This window comes from Salvelinus namaycush, chromosome 7 (assembly GCF_016432855.1).
Source record: "Salvelinus namaycush isolate Seneca chromosome 7, SaNama_1.0, whole genome shotgun sequence".
Classification (NCBI taxonomy): Eukaryota; Metazoa; Chordata; class Actinopteri; order Salmoniformes; family Salmonidae; genus Salvelinus; species Salvelinus namaycush.
This window is the reverse complement of record NC_052313.1, coordinates 48,047,569-48,058,605: the sequence shown is the minus strand read 5'-3', so window position 1 is coordinate 48,058,605 and position 11,037 is coordinate 48,047,569. Positions and strand designations below refer to the sequence as shown.

Below are 11,037 nucleotides of genomic sequence, written 5' to 3'. Positions count from 1 at the left end.
ACAACAATGGAAGTAGCATTGCATTTTCATACTTTGTGCCTCAATCTTTTACTATTTGAACTGCTGCTACTCCTATTGATTTATTCTACTGCACAGTATCCTGACATCATGCTGCACTGTTTATGCAATCACTTTACTGGGCAATGGAACTAATTGGCGTGTGTATTCATATACGTGCAATAGAAAATTACACTTCACCATTGTACGCACATGAAAAGACATGCTGTCATTATGCTATAAGGGATTCAGGGATTTTCATGAGGATTAACTTGACCAAAGTGAGTAACCCATGTATGTCTCACGTTGTTTGCATGAGTGAAAGCTGTGTGATGACAATCTAGATCATTTAAAAGCAGGAATACCTACCCGTCAATGTGAAAATGCATTGAACTTATCTTGAACTTTGACTTATTCCCTAATGGGGCAGTATAGAGACCTTGACTTTAGATTTAGAAAATGTATAATTTTGATTCCATTGGTTTTGCAGTGGATGTAAAATGTAATTGTTTTCCCAAAGGTGGTGTTATTTTTAAATGTACCTATAGCAACATAGTACCTCCTGTTTTTTACACGTTTCAGATATACTGATGTTCCTTACATAGTAAAGTTTGTTTGTAAAATAATATTGTGAAATGTAACCTTTATTCAAATTAACTGTTATTTAAGTCTGGTCTCTTATGTCAAGTCTTCAACTCAAAACATGTAGTTGCGCTTCTTTTGGAGTTTGTACTATATATATATATATACTAATCAGTATTGACTAAAGAAAAGGGACCAAAATGATAGCTCCTCAATTTTACACCATCTGTTCCTTTTCACAAGCTGGTTTTGTAAGCCTCTTTCCACAATTTCACTTTACCCTCTTCAAACACACACTTAAACAGTATTACATTATCCACCTTTTATAGACATTAACATTTTCAGATAAACCAAATATACACAGGTTTGACAAGTATATCAAGTATTTAAACGCATCATCTGTGACATTTTGCATTGAATACTTTGTGAAATTCCTAATCATGATTATCTAAGGAGAACCTTGCGCAATGTGAGTAGGAGGATGCATTATATAAAAGGCCAAGTAGGCTGCGTTTAGACAGGCAGCCTAATTCTGATATTTTTCTCCACTAATTCGTCTTTTGAACAATCGCATCAGATCTTTTTCAGACCTGAAAAAAATATCCAAATTGGGCTGCCTGTCTAAACACAGCAGTAGAGTTTTCCTTATCCAATCTTGTTCTGAGGACAAATGTGAATGGTTGGATGAAAGCTCAATGGTCAGTGGGCAGAGCTTGCAAGAGGCGAGAGCAGGTGAGAGTCAAATAAAGAACAGCCTTTTAGGGTTGGAGGGGGATGGGGGGGTGTTAAACACAGGTTGTGACAGGCTAGGTTGCCAGGTTGAATCCGGCATGTGCCTTTGTTTTTATACCTTCCCCAACATTCCTCATCTACATGACTAACGGACTGAACAGCTTTAAATATGTGAAACAACCAGTGTGGTGGTCTCCCCCTGATGGGGCAGGGATAGGAACCAGAAGGTTACAGGTTCTAATCTTGTTGATGCCAGAGGTTCGAATCTCTGTGGTTTTTCTTAAATGAAAACCAGTGTATTTAAGGAAAAAAATAAATTGTAATACTGAAGAGTAGACCGATACCCAGTTGGACGTGTTGGGTGATCATTGTGACTGGAGAGCTCTCACCAGAATACGATTGCTGTCTATGTTGGCGATGGTGAGCACGGTGCATTCCCTGAATTTGTCTCTCTATCGTCTTCTGGATCAGCTCGTCTGTACTACAGAGCCAAGACAAACAGACAGGTGAGGACACAAAGCTGGGAGGAAGAAACACTCACACTTTTGTCTACTACTAGATGCCTCCCAGTCTCATGTTGCATTCATAACCAAGTGGGAAGTTGGTAATTACCAGCTGGATGCATTCACATGCTTTCTTATTGAGAAAAGACAAGTGGCTTATTGACAACATGCCTGTAAACAAATTAGTGTTCGAAAACCATATTACTAAATAGCTTTTTATGTAAAAAAAATAATGTTTTTACTGTTTCATTTAACTGCCAAAAATGCTGTTATTGAGAATTTCCTTAGTAGGTGACGTCAGAGGTCAGCATGTGAGAGAAGTCGGAACTCAGGGATGATAGACAAATTTCCCCACTAGTAATTACCAGTTGAAGGGGCCTTCAAGTGGATTTTTCCCAGTCATAAGGGGTTAATACCACCTTCCTGCTTGGTTATGAATGCAGCATTAAAGCATATCAGCTGCCTCTGCTGCTCAGCTCTAAAGGACAGACGGGTCCTCCATGGCAACACGTGTGTGTGTGTGTGTGTGTGTGTGTGTGTGTGTGTGTGTGTGTGTGTGTGTGTGTGTGTGTGTGTGTGTGTGTGAGAGAGAGAGGCAGGTCTTTACCTGGGGTCTACGTTGGCCATGGCCTCGTCGATGATGAGGATGCGGTTCTTCCTCAGGACAGCTCGGGCCAAACAGACCAGCTGCCTCTGACCCACACTGAAGTTGGAGCCCGACTCGGCCAGAACCGTCTCCATCTTATTGGGCAGCTCCTCCACCGCAGACTTCAGCTGGACCTGGAGAGGAAACAGTTACTGGAGTAAGAGCCAGATGCCACCAAAAGCCCATTAACCTGTATGTAAATGTGTGTGAGTATATCTCGTTACTGTATCAATAGAAGTCTGAGGAGCAGTACCTCTTGGAGAGCGTTCCGCAGGTCCTCGTCTGTGTGCTGGCTGAAAGGGTCCAGGTTCTTCCTCATGGTGCCGGTGAAAAGCACTGGGTCCTGCAGAACAGAGGGACCACAAACAGAAAAATGTAATAAGCTCCAACAGACCCATATCTGAACAAGAAGCCTTTCCTTTGCTACATTCAGAAGGACTACGGGACAGAGCAGCCACAGAAGACCCACCAACAGTAGCTACCTGAGGAATGATTGACGCAGGTCATGAAGGCCGATCTCAGAGGTCAGAACTCCATCGATGTAGATCCTGCCCTCTGGCTCTGCCAGGCGGAAGAGGGCCGATACCAGGGAGCTTTTCCCCGCACCCGTCCTGCCCACGATGCCAACCTTCTCTTTGGGCCTGAACATGGCCTTAATGTCCTTTAGGACCACAGGTCCGTCTGAGCTGTAGGAGAAGCTGACCCGGTCAAAGGTGATGAGGCCTTGGCTTGGCCACTCAGGAGGAGGATGCTTCTGGGTTTCCCAGGGTGCTTCACTCTCCAGCTCTGTGTACTCCACCACCCTCTCCACTGACGTCATCTGAGGACAGTGAATTAACCACGTCAGTCCAACAGCCCTGGCTTTTGTACTAGCATGGCTTCTCTAAGCAGCCCAGTACATCATTGGGGGCCAGCTCCCTGCCATCCAGGAAGGAAGGCCCAGAAAATCATTAAAGACTCCAGCCACCCAAGCCCATAGACTGTTCTATCTTGCTTCTGCACAGTAAGCAGTACCGGTGCATCAAGTCTGACAGCAACAGGCTCCTGAACAGCTTCTATCCCCAAGCCATAATACTTCTAAATAGCTAACAAAATGGCTACACGGACTATTCGAGGTATCCTTGTATTTAATTTTGTCTCTATGCTCACTCACAGGACTCTACACACTCACTTCATTTGCACACACACAAATACATACAATCGTCATATTAGCTGCTGCTACCCTGTTTATCATACATCCTGATGCCTAGTCACCTTACCCCTATACATATCACCTCTACCACTCCAGTATCCCTGCACATTGTAAATATGGTACTGGAACCAACTGACCCTGTATATAGTATGCATACTTAATTTCTAGTGTTCTTATTTCTCATGTGTTTTTGTTCTCTTGTTTTTAGTACTACATTGATATTGATTACTTCGTTGTTGGGTTTAGAGCTAGCAAGAAAGGCATTCCACTGTACTTGTGCAGTACATTAAAACGTGAAACAAAAAGCACTATAGAGAGCGGCATTAAGAAGCTTCAGAAAACCCTCAGGCTGGATTCTTGAAAGAGCTGTTATGGACGAACATTCCATCCTGGCATGAATACCAGCATGAACAAGATGAAAGGCCAAATAGACCAGGAGGCACTTTCAGAGTCACCACTAATAGTTCTGAGAACTGGGTTACACATCTCAAACAACATATTTACAGACTAAGTTCTCTGGTGGGTTTGTAAAGCCTATTGTGAAGATGCAGGGCCAAAATGTGTCGTGGCTCACCTGAATGAAGTCCACAAAGGTCCAAGGTAAGTACGCATCCAGTTAGCCGATGTCCTTAGAGAAGCGGTTGATGACTCTTCCTGGGACACAAATTCCTGGTCTTCTCTCCTCTTAAAGACTTTTCTTTCTTTGTCTACAGATATATTATGTCTGACTTCAAGTAAACACAAATGCAGCATCCCTCAACACAAAACTGTGGCAACAGAAAATCGCTTTCCCTATATGTTCCAGTTTGTGCATGGCTTATGGCTCACCAATTGGGTTAATGTCAAAGAAGCGTACAGGTGTCCGGAGGATAGAGTTGAACATGCGGTTGTGCAGAGACTGAGCAGCTTTCACCAGCACATTGAACATCACCAGACTCCTGGCAAAGCCAAAGATGAGAGTTGCTCCAGTCAAACCTGAAAACACAGATTTCCCATTTTAGAATGTTACATTTTGAAGCACACATTTTGTAACAGACACACAAAGGTTATGGAGGAAGAAAGAGCCTGCATGACACTATTCTAGGAGTAGCAAAACAATTTCCAGAGTAGGGTTTCCACTGTGTCTCACCTGCGTAAATGCCGAGGTAGAAATCCAGGTTCAGCTCTTCAGTGACGTTGACACCATTTTGGACGGTCACAGTGCCGTTAACGTTGAGCTTCTCCTGCTCTCCTGCCCTGTCAATCACAGAGGAGACAGAGCTAAAGCAGAGAGCCAGTCCCAACACAGCATGTTAAAAGGGTAACATGACAGTTGCATGACTGGAAATGAACAGTGAAATTATGTCTTACCAATAGGCCAACCACCAGTCCTGCAGAATATATGCTGCCTGCACACAAAAACACAAGTGTGTTAGTAGACCTATATCATTTAATGAAGTCGTCATCAGATTGAGTTTCTTCCACACTACTAGGGCTGTTTTTGACCATGTAGTTGTACTGGGGTTATGATGTCATTACCTGAGCTAGGAACTGGAGTAATACAACTCCTATCAACACCAGGATGTTGGCGCCTGCCTTCAGGTACTTGACATAGAGGCTGACGCCGATGGTCCCCTCCGAGCGGCTCTCCTCGACTACTGTCTGGACAGGCTCTGCCTGCATTACACACAAACATCATAGGATTTATTGGGGGTTATTCATTAAAGCCACTGCAAATAAAATGACATCTGTGCAACATGATGTTAAGTGAGTCATTCTGTGCACTCTGTGTAGGATCAACTCTGTAGAGGTTCAAGCACGAGGGAAGTTGAGAACTTACACAACCCCTGTGTTGGGGAATCTGAGCATGTCAACAAGATACAGATTCACTTGTTTTTTTAATGACTTCGCTGTGGCAAAAAAAGTATATATTACGTGTGACTAAAGAATTTCAGTTCATTATTATAGCTACTGCCTTGGGCCAAATCAATGTAATGGTGTAAAGGCCGGATCTCTATGGCAAGACATCATTCACCCAAGTGTCGTCAAAATCGGGTCAGTGCTGTCTGAGATATTGCGTGTGACGGACTTTGCTGTGTCTGGCAAACTTCTACTAAAAGTTTGTACGCACTGCCTTCTTGTGGACAAAAAGAGCAAACACAGGTAACTTTCTTCACTCACTGCTTTGCTACAAAATATCATCAGGGACACAGAGTGAAAATGCTCCTAGCGACTGTATCTAAGAGCTGAACAGGAAGTGGGGGAGACCCACAGGAAGCTGTTCAGTTCCATCTTTAACGGAGCGTTTGGGGGAGGTGTGAGAGACCACTGAATTCTGCTAGAGGGTGCAGCGAGCGGCTTTCAGTCTCCGCCCCTGGGGCTTGTGTCCTCTCCTCCTCTTCCCTCTTCAGCAGGGAGGTGAAGTCGACCCCAGAGCGCTGGAGTTCGTTGTACGTCCCCTATGTCACCATGTGACCCTGAAACTGACACACGAAAGTCACACCTCAAAAAGCGTCCGGAGTTTGCATGTAATGTATACAGTTGAAGTCGGAAGTTTACATACACCTTAGCCAAATACATTTAAACTCAGTTTTTCACAATTCCTGACATTTAATCCTCGTAAAAATTCCCTGTCTTGGGTCAGTTAGGATCACCACTTTATTTTAAGAATATGAAATGTCAGAATAATAGTAGAGAGTGATTTATTTCAGCTTTTATTTATTTCATCACTTTGCCAGTGGGTCAGAAGTTGACATACACTCAATTAGTATTTGGTAGCATTGCCTTTAAATTGTTTATCTTGGGTCAAATGTTTCGGGTAGCCTTCTACAAGCTTCCCACAATAAGTTGGGTGAATTTTGGCCCATTCCTCCTGACAGAGCTAGTGTAACTGAGTCAGGTTTGTAGGCCTCCTTGCTCGCACACGCTTTTTCAGTTCTGCCCACACATTTTCTATAGGATTAAGTTCAGGGCTTTGTGGTGGCCACTCCAATACCTTGGCTTTGTTGTCCTTAAGCCATTTTGCCACAACTTTGGAAGTATGCTTGGGGTCATTGTCCAATTGGAAGACCCACCTACGACCAAGCTTTAACTTCCTGACTGATGTCTTGAGATGTTGCTTCAATATATCCACATAATTTTCCTCCCTCATGATACCATCTATTTTGTTGGAAAAATGACGTGTGTCCTGCACAAAGTAGATGTCCTAACCAATTTGCCAAAGCTATAGTTTGTTAACAAGATATTTGTGGAGTGGTTGAAAATCGAGTTTTAATGACTCCAACATAAGTGTATGTAAACTTCCGACTTCAACTGTAAGTCTGTCTCTGTGCATTTATACAGGTGTTCCCATGTGTGTTTACATCAACTTTGTTTACACTAAAACCTCAGTGTAATACATGGTAACACATACCTCCCCCTGCTTGCAGTGTGGGTCCTGCATTAACTTAAGCGCATTGGGTAGTGCATGTGTGCTCCTATGTAGTCTTAAAGTGTGTGTGTGGTATTTGGGTTCTCTGTCACCTCCCTGGCCAAGGCCCTTCTCCCCAGATCTGTGCCTTGACACAATCTTGTCTCGGCGCTCTACGGACAATTCTTTCGACCTCATGCCTTGGTTTTTGCTTTGACATGCACAGTGCATCTGTGGGACCTTATATAGACAGGTGGGTGCCTTTCCAAATCATGTCCAATCAATTGAATTGACCACAGGTGGACTACAATCAAGTTGCAGAAACATCTCAAGGATGATCAATGGAAAGAGGATGCACCTGAGCTCAATTTCGAGTCTCATAGCAAAGGGTCTGAATACTTATGTAAATAAGGTATTTCTGTTTTTTATTTGTTATACATTTTAAACAATTTCTAAAAACCTGTTTTCGATTTGTCATTATGGGTTATTATGTGTAGATTTCTGAGAAACAATTGATTTAATACATTTTAGAATAAGTCTGTTATTTAACAAAATGTGGATAAAGTCAAGAGGTCTGAATACTTTCCGAAGGCACTGCATAGGCATAAGGCTGAGACAATAAGACACAGTGGCAAAATAAATTCAACCACACCCTTGTTTCATCACAAAACCGGAGAGCAACATCTGTCCGGTGGAGTCCATAAAGCATATTGCATGTAACAAACATTTACATGACCTACACAGCATGGTCAAGCAAGTTAATGTTTCTGAAGTTTTTGGACTACTAAACAACTATTGATTTAGAACCACAGAGAGTTACCGCTAGTTGAAAAGAAAACAGGAGCTGCCTCCCCTATTCCAGCACCATTTCAACTTCAACATTTCAGCATCATCAAATCACCTATGCTTAGTCTAATACAGTGACAACTAAAAGATACCAAAAACTATTTTGTCCAATCAATGCAAGCTAAATATGATGTTGCTGTCCATAGTACTGGTTTGTGTGTGTGTGTGTGTGTGTGTGTGTGTACGTGCGTGCGTGCGTGCGAGTACAAAAAAAACATGTTGACTCATCCTACTTGTAGAGAAACGGCAATGCCATCCTCCTCTCGTTCATTTGGCCGAAACAGTCTATGACTATGTCATACAGTAGGCCTACAAGCTTTTAGTTTTAGTTTTCCTAGGCTACCTGGCTAAAATGCTTGCAGAGTATGGTAAACCAGCCATGTCGTGGACACCGATGTCTCACTTCCGGACAGGCTGAACACCTTCTTCCGTTGCTTTGAGGATAATACAGTGCCACCAACACTGCCCGCTATCAAGGACTGTGGACTCTCCTTCTCTGTGAATGGCGTGAGTAAGACATTTAATCTCTACAAAATCGGTGGACCCCCCACAGGACGGTTGAGCTAACGTAGGCTAATGCGATTTGCATGAGGTTGTAAGTAACAAGAACATTTCCCAGGACATAGACATATCTGATATGGGCAGAAAGCTTCAATTTTTGTTAAACTAACTGCACTGTCCAATTTACAGTAGCTATTACAGTGAAAGAATACCATGCTATTGTTTGAGGAGAGTGCACAGTTATGAACTTGAAAAGTTATTAATAAACCTATTAGGCACATTTGGGCAGTCTTGATACAACATTTCGTACAGAAACACAATGGTTCATTGGATCAGTCTGAAACTTTGCACATACACTGCTGCCATCTAGTGGCCAAAATCTAAATTGCGCTTGGGCTGGAATAATACATTATAGCATTTCTCTTGCATTTCAAAAATATATTTTTTTATTAACTTTTACCAGATCTAATGTGTTATATTCTCCTATATTAATTTCACATTTCCACAAACTTCAAAGTGTTTCCTTTCAAGTGGTATCAAGAAAATGCATATCCTTGCTTCAGGTCCTGAGCTACAGGCAGTTAGATTTGGGTATGTCATTTTAGGCTAGTCAAGGATCATATCACCTGCAACCCTAGACCCACTTCATTTTGCTTACTGTCCCAATAGATCCACAGACGATGCAATCGCCACCAAATCACACTGCCCTGCCCCATCTGGACAAGAGGAATACCTATGTAAGAATGCTGTTCATTGACTATAGCTCATTAACCCACAAATGCTGATGCTCCAGATACTCAACTAGCCTAAATAAGGCCAGTTTTATTGATTCTTTAATCAGAACAACAGTTTTTAGCTGTGCTGACATACTTGCAAAAGGGTTTCATAATGATCAACTAGCCTTTTAAAATTATCAACTTGGATTAGCTTATTCAACGGGCCATTGGAACACAGGAGTGATGGTTGCTGATAATGGGCCTCTGTTTATGGAATATCTACATGGGTGTACAATCAGCCATTTCCAGCTACAATAGTCAATTACAACATTAACAATGTCTACACTGTATTTCTGATCAATTTGATGTTATTTTAATGGACAAAACAATTGTTTTTCTTTCATAAACAAGGAAATTTCTAAGTGACCCCAAACTTTTGAATGGTAGTGTATATGTATATATATTCTTAATCCATTCCTTACTTAGATGTATGTGTATTTTGGGTATATGTTGTGAAACTTAGATATTACTTGTTAGATATTACTGCACTGTCGGAGCTAGAAGCACAAGAATTTCACTACACCCGCAACAACATCGGCTAAACACGTGTATGTGACCAATACATTTGATTTAGATTTTTTATTATACCTCAGTGGGAAAACGAGCTCGGGCCTGCTGTGCATGTGCGGCAACATGGGTTGCCATGTCTGCTGTTTTTGAACACATTGAGCTACTTTCAAAAAATATGTCGCGGGTATTGGCATTGGGCTGCTTCTAAATTGCACGCGGCCGCCACGGCAATTTCATAAAAATATATATTTCACCGTGACCTGCTGCTGCTGACTATCAGGCAGTGAGGCAGCCTGTTTCTGAGTGAGTGGGAGTGGTGGGGAAGGACGGAGGAGTGTCAGCACGTGCAGGTAGGCTGCTTAGATTGTCATTATGGAGACACCTATTTCCAACCCTTTTTCCATGAAACATATTAACACGCTAGAACTGATGCGCATCAAGAAATAACGGTGACAAAGCACGATAAATTCCCTCAGAGGTGGTATAAACTGCATTCTAATGTCAACTTTACATATGGTAAACCAGATGAGCCAAGTGTCGCAGTGGTCTAAGGGCACTGCATCTCAGTGCAAGAGGCTTCACTACGGTTCCTGGTTCGAATCCAGGCTGTATCACATCCGGCCGGGATTGGGAGTCCAATAGGGCGGTGCACAATTAGCCCAGCGTCGTCAAGGTTTGGCCGGGTCATCATTGTAAATAAGAATTTGTTCTTAACTGACTTGTAAAAAATAAAAAATGATCAAGGGTTTTACACATGCTCAGTTCTTGGATCTCAAGCGCTGCGCCAGTGGCAATTTGAAATGGAAGTAAATGAACTCCCTCACGTTTTTCTGTTATGGGGAAAAGTCCAGAATGAAACTGACATTAAATGTGGAGAATTATAAATTTGCATCTGTTGGCCATCAATTAGCTTATTTATTTATATGCATATTTAGGCTAGCCTACCATTTTATACAATAAATATGTGGAAATGATAATATAACTGGAGTCATTGCAAATTTGTGCCACTTGTATAGCCTACCCGGAGCTGGCAAACGGGTTTAGTAAATAGCATATAACTTCAGTTTGTTGTTGTAACCTTGTGTTATTATGCAAATATTAATGGCCATGTTTAGTTCAGGAAATGGGAAGTTATCAATTATGATTATGGTCACAGTTCTGTTGCAATTGCTGACAGACACGTTTTATTTTGGGACAATCTGTTTCATGTAGTGAATCTGCTGTTCAGTGCGTTTGTATGGGCTAATAGCCCAAAATAATTTTGTGTCATATCATTTTGTAAGGCGATGCCTGCATCTAGCTAACCGAACCATGACGAAGTTGAATTACAATCATAAACCCAGATTTTAGTCAGTAGGCCTAGA

The 11,037-nt window shown here is 42.1% G+C and overlaps 1 pseudogene; it reads right to left on the bottom strand.

The window, feature by feature from the left end:
• Nucleotides 1-1,676: 1,676 nt before the first annotated feature.
• On the bottom strand, nucleotides 1,677-7,073 carry LOC120050763 (annotated as a pseudogene).
• Between the last annotated feature and the right edge of the window lie 3,964 nt (nucleotides 7,074-11,037).